The sequence below is a fragment of the Rutidosis leptorrhynchoides genome, chromosome 2 (assembly GCF_046630445.1).
Source record: "Rutidosis leptorrhynchoides isolate AG116_Rl617_1_P2 chromosome 2, CSIRO_AGI_Rlap_v1, whole genome shotgun sequence".
Lineage (NCBI taxonomy): Eukaryota > Viridiplantae > Streptophyta > Magnoliopsida > Asterales > Asteraceae > Rutidosis > Rutidosis leptorrhynchoides.
In genome coordinates, this window is record NC_092334.1 from 459,536,652 (window position 1) to 459,549,410 (window position 12,759).

A 12,759-nucleotide genomic window follows, 5' to 3' on the forward strand; every position below is an offset into this window, starting at 1 on the left:
CTTCAAATACAGTCATGCTAACTTCTCCATCTTGTCATCTTCTCTTATTGGCAGGAAATGTGCTGATTTGGTGAGACGATCAACTATTACCCAAATAGTATCAAAACCACTTGCAGTCCTTGGCAATGTAGTGATGAAATCCATGGTAATGTTTTCCCATTTCCATTCCGGGATTTCGGGTTGTTGAAGTAGACCTGATGGTTTCTGATGCTCAGCTTTGACCTTAGAACACGTCAAACATTCTCCTACGTATTTAGCAACATCGGCTTTCATACCCGGCCACCAAAAATATTTCCTGAGATCCTTGTACATCTTCCCCGTTCCAGGATGTATTGAGTATCTAGTTTTATGAGCTTCTCTAAGTACCATTTCTCTCATATCTCCAAATTTTGGTACCCAAATCCTTTCAGCCCTATACCGGGTTCCGTCTTCCCGAATATTAAGATGTTTCTCCGATCCTTTGGGTATTTCATCCTTTAAATTTCCCTCTTTTAAAACTCCTTGTTGCGCCTCCTTTATTTGAGTAGTAAGGTTATTATGAATCATTATATTCATAGATTTTACTCGAATGGGTTCTCTGTCCTTCCTGCTCAAGGCATCGGCTACCACATTTGCCTTCCCCGGGTGGTAACGAATCTCAAAGTCGTAATCATTCAATAATTCAATCCACCTACGCTGCCTCATATTCAGTTGTTTCTGATTAAATATGTGTTGAAGACTTTTGTGGTCGGTATATATAATACTTTTCACCCCATATAAGTAGTGCCACCAAGTCTTTAATGCAAAAACAACCGCGCCTAATTCCAAATCATGCGTCATATAATTTTGTTCGTGAATCTTCAATTGTCTAGACGCATAAGCAATCACCTTCATTCGTTGCATTAATACACAACCGAGACCTTGCTTTGATGCGTCGCAATAAATCACAAAATCATCATTCCCTTCAGGCAATGACAATATAGGTGCCGTAGTTAGCTTTTTCTTCAATAACTGAAACGCTTTCTCTTGTTCATCATTCCATTCAAATTTCTTCCCTATATGCGTTAATGCAGTCAAGGGTTTTGCTATTCGGGAAAAGTCTTGGATGAACCTTCTGTAGTAACCAGCTAGTCCTAAAAACTGGCGTATGTGTTTCGGAGTTTTCAGGGTTTCCCACTTTTCAACAGTTTCTATCTTTGCCGAATCCACCTTAATACCTTCTTTGTTCACTATGTGACCGAGGAATTGAACTTCTTCCAACCAAAATGCACACTTTGAAAACTTAGCGTACAATTCTTCCTTCCTCAATACTTCTAAAACCTTTCTCAAATGTTCACCGTGTTCTTGGTCATTCTTTGAGTAAATAAGTATGTCATCAATGAAAAAAATGACAAACTTGTCAAGGTATGGTCCACACACTCGGTTCATAAGGTCCATGAACACAGCTGGTGCATTAGTTAAACCAAACGGCATGACCATAAACTCGTAATGACCTTAACGTGTTCTGAAAGCAGTCTTTGGAATATCATCTTCTTTCACCCGCATTTGATGATACCCGGAACGTAAGTCAATCTTTGAATAAACAGAAGAGCCTTGTAGTTGATCAAATAAGTCGTCGATTCTCGGTAGTGGGTAGCGGTTCTTGATGGTAAGTTTGTTCAACTCTCGGTAGTCGATACACAACCTGAATGTACCATCTTTCTTCTTGACAAACAAAACAGGAGCTCCCCACGGTGATGTGCTTGGTCGAATGAAACCACGCTCTAAAAGTTCTTGTAATTGGCTTTGCAGTTCTTTCATCTCGCTGGGTGCGAGTCTGTAAGGAGCACGAGCTATTGGTGCAGCTCCTGGTACAAGATCTATTTGAAATTCAACGGATCGCTGTGGGGGTAATCCCGGTAATTCTTTCGGAAATACATCGGGAAATTCTTTTGCAATGGGAACATCATTGATGCTGTTTTCTTCAGTTTGTACTTTCTCGACGTGTACTAGAACAGCATAGCAACCTTTTCTTATTAGTTTTTGTGCCTTCGAATTACTAATAATATGTAGCTTCGTGTTGCCCTTTTCTCCGTACACCATTAAGGGTTTTCCTTTTTCTCGTATAATGTGAATTGCATTTTTGTAACAAACGATCTCTGCTTTCACTTCTTTCAACCAGTCCATACCGATTATCACATCAAAACTCCCTAACTCTACTGGTATCAAATCAATCTTAAATGTTTCGCTAACCAGTTTAATTTCTCGATTCCGACATATATTATCTGCTGAAATTAATTTACCATTTGCTAATTCGAGTAAAAATTTACTATCCAAAGGCGTCAATGGACAACTTAATTTAGCACAAAAATCTCTACTCATATAGCGTCTATCCGCACCCGAATCAAATAAAACGTAAGCAGATTTTTTGTCAATAAGAAACGTACCCGTAACAAGCTCCGGGTCTTCCTGTGAAAACTCTTCCGCGGCCTTGTCCATTCGTGTTCTCCTGGTTCGGGCAATTTCTAATAATGTGGCCCGGTTTTCCACATTTATAACAAACTACATTGGCATAACATGCTCCGACACTACTTGCTCCGCCATTACTCGTTCCGATACCATTTGTTCCTTTCGTTCTATTAACCCCTGGTCTGTAGACCTCACACTTCGCCGCGCTATGACCATTTCTTTTACACTTGTTGCAAAATTTGGTGCAGAACCCCGAGTGATACTTTTCACACCTTTGGCATAGCTGCTTCTGATTGTTGTTGTTGTTGCGGTTATTATTGTTGTTGAGATGATTGTTGTAGTTGCTGTTGTTGTTGTTGTTGTTGTTGTTGTTGGGCCGTTTGTTGTAGTTGCGATTGATGTTGCGATTGTTGGGATAGTTGTTGCGGTTATTGTTGTAATTGCTGTTGTTGTTGTATTGGTGATTCTTATCACCGTTTTCCTCCCACTTTCTTTTGACTTGCTTCACATTGGCCTCTTCAGCAGTCTGTTCTTTAATTCTTTCTTCAATCTGGTTCACTAGTTTGTGAGCCATTCTACATGCCTGTTGTATGGAGGCGGGCTCGTGTGAACTTATATCTTCTTGGATTCTTTCCGGTAATCCTTTCACAAACGCGTCGATCTTCTCTTCCTCATCTTCGAATGCTCCCGGACACAATAGGCACAATTCTGTGAATCGTCTTTCGTACGTGGTAATATCAAATCCTTGGGTTCGTAACCCTCTAAGTTCTGTCTTGAGCTTATTGACCTCGGTTCTGGGACGGTACTTCTCGTTCATCAAGTGCTTGAATGCTGACCACGGTAGTGCGTACGCATCATCTTGTCCCACTTGCTATAGATAGGTATTCCACCATGTTAACGCAGAACCTGTGAAGGTATGCGTAGAGTACTTCATTTTGTCCTCTTCAGTACACTTACTTATGGCAAACACCGATTCGACCTTCTCAGTCCACCGTTTCAATCCGATCAGTCCTTCGGTTCCATCAAATTCCAAAGGTTTGCTGGCAGTGAATTCTTTGTAGGTGCATCCTACAAGATTTCCTGTACTGCCAGATCCAAGGTTATTGTTGGTATGTAGCGCAGCCTGTACTGCGGCTATGTTTGAAGCTAGAAAAGTACGGAATTCCTCTTCATTCATATTCACGGTGTGTCGAGTAGTCGGTGCCATTTCCTTCAAAATAGTCAAATGGAACAAGTTAATCATACAGAATATTAAGAGTAGTTAATAGTATTTCGTAGCATAATATGAACTCATTTATAAAAGCTTTTTCTTCATATTAGCGTTTTATAAGTTTAAATTCGGGTAGTACCTACCCATTAAGTTCATACTTAGTAGCTAATATACAATTCAACTACTACAATTCTATATGAAAAACTGATTGTAATAATATTTCGCGTTCAAACTTTTATACAATATTTTACAAACTTACAATACCGCTTATTTTACATAAAGCATGAAATATAGCACACAATAACTTTGATACAAGATAGTTGTGAAGATAATTCTAGCTAGTACACAGGTTGTTCAGCAAAGGCAATAAAGACACGTAATTCATACGTCCAGAAACAAGTCATGCATTCTGGTTTTACTAGGACTACTTCCCATCCTTGGTCTTGTGGAACATAACCGTTATGGCCGTTGATAAGACAGCGTGTTGTAACGTCGTCAAAGGGACGAGGGTTACGTAATGACCAACAGTCTCGTAATAACCTAAAAACCTCATTTCTTACCCCAATTACCGACTCCGTCACTTGTGGGAACGTTTTGTTTAATAGTTGTAGCCCGATGTTCTTGTTCTCACTTTGGTGAGAAGCGAACATTACTAACCCGTAAGCATAACATGATTCTTTATGTTGCATGTTAGCCGCTTTTTCTAAATCACGAAGTCCTATATTAGGATATACTGAGTCAAAATAATTTCTTAACCCGTTGCGTAAAATAGCATTTGAGTTCCCCGCAATATATGCGTCAAAGTAAACACATCGTAACTTATGGATTTCCCAATGTGATATCCCCCATCTTTCGAACGAAAGCCTTTTATAAACCAAGGCATTCTTGGAACGTTCTTCGAATGTCTTACAAACTGATCTCGCCTTAAATAGTTGTGCCGAGGAATTCTGACCGACTCTAGACAAGATTTCATCAATCATGTCTCCGGGTAGGTCTCTTAAAATATTGGGTTGTCTATCCATTTTGTGTTTTTATACTGTAAAATAGACAAGAGTTAGATTCATAAAAAAAATACTTATTAATACAAGCAATTTTTACATATATCATAAAGCATAAGCACACTATATTACATATATTACACCACACGAATACAACTATCTTATTCCGACTCGCTCGTTTCTTCTTGTTTGGTTTTGGTTCATTTTGCCAAGTTTCTAGAGATATATGATGTTCCCCTAATACGAGCCGTCGTTGTCCACATTGGTTTAGAAAAACCTGGTGGTTTAGAGGTTCCCGGGTCATTGTTACAACTTAAGGACTTCGGGGGTTGACGATACATATAAAGTTCATCGGGGTTGGAATTAGATTTCTCTATTTTTATGCCCTTTCCCTTATTATTTTCTTTTGCCTTTTTAAATTCAGTTGGGGTAATTTCTATAACATCATTGGAATTCTCGTCGGAATCCGATTCATCGGAGAATTGGTAATCCTCCCAATATTTTGCTTCCTTGGCGGAAACACCATTGACCATAATTAACTTTGGTCGGTTGGTTGAGGATTCTCTTTTACTTAACCATTTTATTATTTCCCCCACTGGTTCTATTTCTTCTTCCGGTTCCGATTCTTCTTCCGGTTCCGATTCTTCTTCCGGTTCCGACTCTTCTTCCGGTTCCTCTTCGGGAACTTGTGAATCAGTCCACGAATCATTCTAATTTACATTTGACTCTTCATTATTATTAGGTGAGTCAATGGGACTTGTTCTAGAGGTAGACATCAATCACATAATATCAAACACGTTAAGAGATTAATATATCACATAATATTCATATGTTAAAAATATATAGTTTTCAACAAAAATGTTAAGCAATTATTTTTAAAGAAAACACGGTCGAAGTCCAGACTCACTAATGCATCCTAACAAACTCGATAAGACATACTAATGCAAATTTTCTGGTTCTCTAAGACCAAGGCTCGGATACCAACTGAAATTTCCCGTTCTTATTGATTAAAAACGTTCCATATTAATTGATTTCGTTGCGAGGTTTTGACCTCTATATGAGACGTTTTTCAAAGACTGCATTCATTTTTAAAACAAACCATAACCTTTATTTCATAAATAAAGGTTTAAAAAGCTTTACGTAGATTATCAAATAATGATAATCTAAAATATCCTGTTTACACACGACCATTACATAATGGTTTACAATACAAATATGTTACATCGAAATCAGTTTCTTGAATGCAGTTTTTATACAATATCATACAAACATGGACTCCAAATCTTGTCATTATTTTAGTATGCAACAGCGGAAGCTCTTAATATTCACCTGAGAATAAACATGCTTTAAACGTCAACAAAAATGTTGGTGAGTTATAGGTTTAACCTATATGTATCAAATCGTAACAATAGACCACAAGATTTCATATTTCAATACACATCCCATACATAGAGATAAAAATCATTCATATGGTGAACACCTGGTAACCGACATTAACAAGATGCATATATATAAGAATATCCCCATCATTCCGGGACACCCTTCGGATATGATATAAATTTCGAAGTACTAAAGCATCCGGTACTTTGGATGGGGTTTGTTAGGCCCAATAGATCTATCTTTAGGATTCGCGTCAATTAGGGTGTCTGTTCCCTAATTCTTAGATTACCAGACTTAATAAAAAGGGGCATATTCGATTTCGATAATTCAACCACAGAATGTAGTTTCACGTACTTGTGTCTATTTTGTAAATCATTTATAAAACCTGCATGTATTCTCATCCCAAAAATATTAGATTTTAAAAGTGGGACTATAACTCACTTTCACAGATTTTTACTTCATCGGGAAGTAAGACTTGGCCACTGGTTGATTCACGAACCTATAACAATATATACATATATATCAAAGTATGTTTAAAATATATTTACAACACTTTTAATATATTTTGATGTTTTAAGTTTATTAAGTCAGCTGTCCTCGTTAGTAACCTACAACTATTTGTCCACAGTTAGATGTATAGAAATAAATTGATAAATATTATCTTGAATCAATCCACGACCCAGTGTATACGTATCTCAGTATTGATCACAACTCAAACTATATATATTTTGGAATCAACCTCAACCCTGTATAGCCAACTCCAACATTCACATATAGAGTGTCTATGGTTGTTCCGACATATATATAGATGTGTCGACATGATAGGTCGAAACATTGTATACGTGTCTATGGTATCTCAAAATTACATAATATACAATACAAGTTGATTAAGTTATGGTTGGAATAGATTTGTTACCAATTTTCACGTAGCTAAAATGAGGAAAATTATCCAATCTTGTTTTACCCATAACTTCTTCATTTTAAATCCGTTTTGAGTGAATCAAATTGCTATGGTTTCATATTGAACTCTATTTTATGAATCTAAACAGAAAAAGTATAGGTTTATAGTCGGAAAAATAAGTTACAAGTCATTTTTGTAAAGGTAGTCATTTCAGTCGAAAGAACGACGTCTAGATGACCATTTTAGAAAACATACTTCCACTTTGAGTTTAACCATAATTTTTGGATATAGTTTCATGTTCATAATAAAAATCATTTTCTCAGAATAAAAACTTTTAAATCAAAGTTTATCATAGTTTTTAATTAACTAACCCAAAACAGCCCGCGGTGTTACTACGACGGCGTAAATCCGGTTTTACGGTGTTTTTCGTGTTTCCAGGTTTTAAATCATTAAGTTAGCATATCATATAGATATAGAACATGTGTGTAGTTAATTTTAAAAGTCAATTTAGAAGGATTAACTTTTGTTTGCGAACAAGTTTAGAATTAACTAAACTATGTTCTAGTGATTACGAGTTTAAACCTTCGAATAAGATAGTTTTATATATATGAATCGAATGATGTTATGAACATCATTACTACCTCAAGTTTAGTAGGTAAACCTACTGGAAGTGACAAGAAATGATCTAGCTTCAAAGGATCTTGGATGGCTTGAAAGTTCTTGAAGTAGGATCATGACACAAAAACAAGTTCAAGTAAGATTTTTACTCGAATTAAGATAGTTTATAGTTATAGAAATTGAATCAAAGTTTGAATATGAATATTACATTGAATAAGAAAGATAACCTACTGTATATAACAAAGGTTTCTTGATCTTAGATGATTACTTGGAATGGATTAGAAAGCTTGGAAGTAAATTAGTAAACTTGAAGGGATTTTTAAAGTGTTCTTGAAGTGTTCTTCCTATGATGATTATAGCTTGATTCTTGAAGTGATTTTTGATGAAGATGATGATTAACTACTGGAAAAATATGTTCATAATAGTGTGTGTGTGTTGAGAGAGAATTAGAAAGAGAATTGGAAGTGAAATGGAGTGAATGATGAGTGGTAATTGGTGAGTGGTGAGTGGGGTTAAAAGGAGTTCTAGTTAGTTGACTAGCTCATGGTAGAAGTTAAAATTGATTAGTCATACATGACATAATCAAGAGTGGAATCCCATGCTAGTTCCTATTGGTATATACTCATAGTAAGTACGTTTTGAAGCTGTGTATAATACGGGTAAGAATACGACTAGAATTCTTGATGAAAGAAAAGAATGGAAAAGTAACTGTAACCATTTTCGTTAAGTATGAGTGTTTTGATATATGTCTTGAAGTCTTCCAAAAGTATTTTAATACATCTAAATACACTACATGTATATACATTTTAACTGAGTCGTTAAGTCATCGTTAGTCGTTACATGTAAGTGTTGTTTTGAAACCTTTAAGTTAACGATCTCAATTAATGTTGTTAACCCATTGTTTATTATATCTAATGAGATGTTAAATTATTATATTATTATGATATTATGATATATTAATATATCTTAATATGATATATATAAATTTAAATGTCGTTACAACGATAATCGTTACATATATGTCTCGTTTCGAAATCCTTAAGTTAGTAGTCTTGTTTATATGTATATAACGCATTGTTAATATACTTATGGAGATACTTACTTATCATAATCTCATGTTAACCATATGTATACCCATATATATATCGTCATGTCGTTTTTACAAGTTTTAACGTTCATGAATCGCCGGTCAACTTGGATGGTCAATTGTCTATATGAAACATATTTCAATTAATCAAGTCTTAACAAGTTTGATTGCTTAACATGTTGGAAACATTTAATCATGTAAATATCAATCTCAATTAACATTTATAAACATGGAAAAGTTCGGGTCACTACAATATTCATACATCATAATATCATGATAATATAAAAATTTAACATCTCATTTGATATAATAAACATTGGGTTAACAACATTAATTGAGATCGTTAACTTAAAGGTTTCAAAACAACACTTACATGTAACGACTAACGAAGACTTAACGACTCCATTAGAATGTATATACATGTTGTGTTTTGATATGTATTCTTAAACTTTTGAAAGACTTCAAGACACATATCAAAGTACTTCTACTTAACAAAAATGCTTACAATTACATCCTCGTTCAGTTTCATCAACAATTCTACTCGTATGCACCCGTATTCGTACTCGTACAATACACAGCTTTTAGATGTATGTACTATTGGTATATACACTCTAATGATCAGCTCTTAGCAGCCCATGTAAGTCACCTAACATATGTGGGAACAATCATTTGGCAACTAGCATAAAATATCTCATAAAATTACAAAAATATTAGTAATCATTCATGACTTATTTACATAAAAACAAAATTACATATCCTTTATATCTAATCCATATACCAACGACCAAAAACACCTACAAACACTTTCATTCTTCAATTTTCTTCATCTAATTGATCTCTCTCAAGTTCCATCTTCAAGTTCTAAGTGTTCTTCATAAATTCCATAAGTATAGTTTCATAAAAATCAAGAATACTTCCAAGTTTGCAAGTCTACTTCCAAGCTTTCTAATCCATTCCAAGTAATCATCTAAGATCAAGGAACCTTTGTTATTTATAGTAGGTTATCTTTCTAATTCAAGGTAATATTCATATTCAAACTTTGATTCAATTTCTACAACTATAACAATCTTATTTCGAGTGAAAAATCTTACTTGAACTGTTTTCGTGTCATGATTCTGTTTCAAGAACTTTCAAGCCATCCAAGGATCCTTTGAAGCTAGATCCATTTTTCTCATTTCTAGTAGTTTTATCCAAAAAACTTGAGGTATTAATGATGTTCATAATATCATTCAATTCATACATATAAAGCTATCTTATTCGAAGTTTTAAACTTGTAATCACTAGAACATAGTTTAGTTAATTCTAAACTTGTTCGCAAACAAAAGTTAATCCTTCTAACTTGACTTTTAAAATCAACTAAAAACATGTTCTATATCTATATGATATGCTAACTTAATGATTTAAAACCTGGAAACACGATGAACACCATAAAATCGGATATACGCCGTCGTAGTGAAACCGGGGGCTGTTTTGGTTTGGATAATTAAAAACTATGATAAACTTTGATTTAAAAGTTTTTATTCTGGGAAAATGATTTTTCATATGAACATGAAACTATATCCAAAAATCTTGGTTAAACTCAAAGTGAAAGTATGTTTTTCAAAATGGTCATCAAGATGTCGTTCTTTCGACGGAAATGACTACCTCTTTAGTAATTGACATGTAACTTAAATTTCTGACTATAAACCTATACTTTTTCTATTTGAATTCTTAAATTAGAGTTCAATATGAAACCATAGCAATTTGATTCACTCAAAACGGATTTAAAATGAAGAAGTTATGGGTAAAACAAGATTGGATATTTTTGATCTTTTTAGCTACGGGAAATGTTTAACAAATCTATACAAATCATATCCTAGCTAACTTATATTGTATTATACATGTATTCTAATATATTATGTAATCTTGGGATACCATAGACACGTATGCAAATGTTTTGACATATCATATCGACCCATGTATATATATTATTTGGAACAACCATAGACACTCTATATGCAGTAATGTTCGAGTTAGCTATACAGGGTTGAGGTTGATTCCAAAAATATATATATTCTTTAGCATTTATTAGCAAAAATAACTTTACAATTCCTTTTCAAAGTAGCCAGTTTTGTCACAGCTCCAGCAAGTTAACTTCGACTTTTCAGTCAGACTAACCTTATTATAACCTTGAGATATACACCATCGTTACCAGGGAACCTTTTACATCCCACCACATTATTAGCAGATGTACCAACAACTTCATTACCCTTTGACTTTAACCTCTCCAAAAAGTCATTATAGTTATTCATTGAAACCCCACCATTTACTCATTCGCATCTTGTAACAAGAATTGCCATACGAATCATCGGGAATTAGCAATCATTAATTTGAAATCTCGCAGCATGTCTACGCCAATAGTTATATGTGTACGTACAACGTCTATCTCCTGGACTTACATACTTTGAATGTGAAGTTTCTGAAAAACACCTTTAACTGCGAACTAGTTCTTGAAATGCTGACGAAGCAGTAACAACTGTAAACGATCTTAACAGTAAAAAGTTTGATGATAAAGAATAGTGTATTGGCAAAGCTCAAAAAAAGAGAAGTTTTGTAACTGGAAAACGGATTGAGCAAAGTATGAAAGAGGCTGTGGACAAATCACAAGGGCGAAACATGCCTTCAACGAATCTAAATGATTCAGTACCTGCTGAAGTCATTAAAGGAATACCTTGCTCTTGACTCTAAACCCCTGCGGACAATATTCTTCATCATCCTCTGATATTAGAAATTCTAAGATATCATCATATCTTTCATTATAAATATCCTCCATATTTCTGAAGATATTTTCTTAATTATTCTTATCCGAAATCATTTACCTCTTCGCGCTATCTGTATTACATCATAAAAGAAACTATTTTAGTTTCTAAATTCTGAAACATTCGAGTTTAAAATAGGAATATATTTTTTTTGAAGTAGTGTTGGGAGCTAAAGCATGAGTTAGTATAATATAATGACACTTGATCAACGTGATTATATTACAGTAATTCATGCTGAGTTTCTAAATGGAACGTGATGATTCACAGATCATAACGTCATCATGTGCCATGTTACACGACTCCTATATTCTATTTAATCTCTAAAATATCAAGAAAATATTTCTTGATGATTCGGTCTTTTCTAGGGTATTCTGGCAATTTAACAAATCAAGATCGTGCCATTACAATTTCCTTCTTAGAACATTAACTATGTTCATTCAGAAATTCATATCTACGAATTCTGGACCATTACATACGGTGCTTAATCTCAAGAAGAGGAAACGAAAGAATGAAGCTCTGAAATAGAAATAGGAGTATAAATTGCAGCAAATAGAAGGGAGCATTAACTGTGGATGACAATAATTATAGAAGACAGAAGCAGGGACTTCGAAATATAAAGGAGGATATAAAGCCCAACGACGACCCATAAATTATAAACCATATATATCGATGCATATAGCAATATAAAGACACGGGAGAACTAAAAACACTATAAAACTAAGAGTATAGTAAAAGTAAATAGATTCTTCCGGTGGCAGATGAAAGAAAAGAATGACAGATATGAAAGTTAGGAGTATATCAAGAATCAGAACTGGATGGAGCATATTAGTGAATAAAAGGTGTGAGTTGTGGAAATAAGGAAACGAAGGGGGTGGATATATAGTAAAATATCCGACAGAGCAATCAAAATATATTATCGCATTTAATCAAAGCTGATCTTAACTTCCTTAATTTCCGAAGAACCAAATCTTATTACGAAGATTTTCTCTAAATTCCTTGAATTTCGGAAATCAACCGTGACTATGTCATTGGTTAAAAAGAACGTGCATTTACTCATTTCATTCTTTTGTGATAACTTCACTCGTACCCTTCACAAAAATCAAATTGCTTTATCTATATTACTTGATGATAATAAAACTCTAATTTTCAACTCGTATACGTCATGAAAACATACTTATTGTCAGCCATGACCATTCCATTCAAATTTCGGGACGAAATTTCTTTAACGGGTAGGTACTGTGACAACCCAGAAATTTCCAATCAAATTTAAACTTTATCTTTATATTATTCCGACACGATAAGCAAAGTTTGTTAAGTTAAATCTCAAGAATTTTAAACTG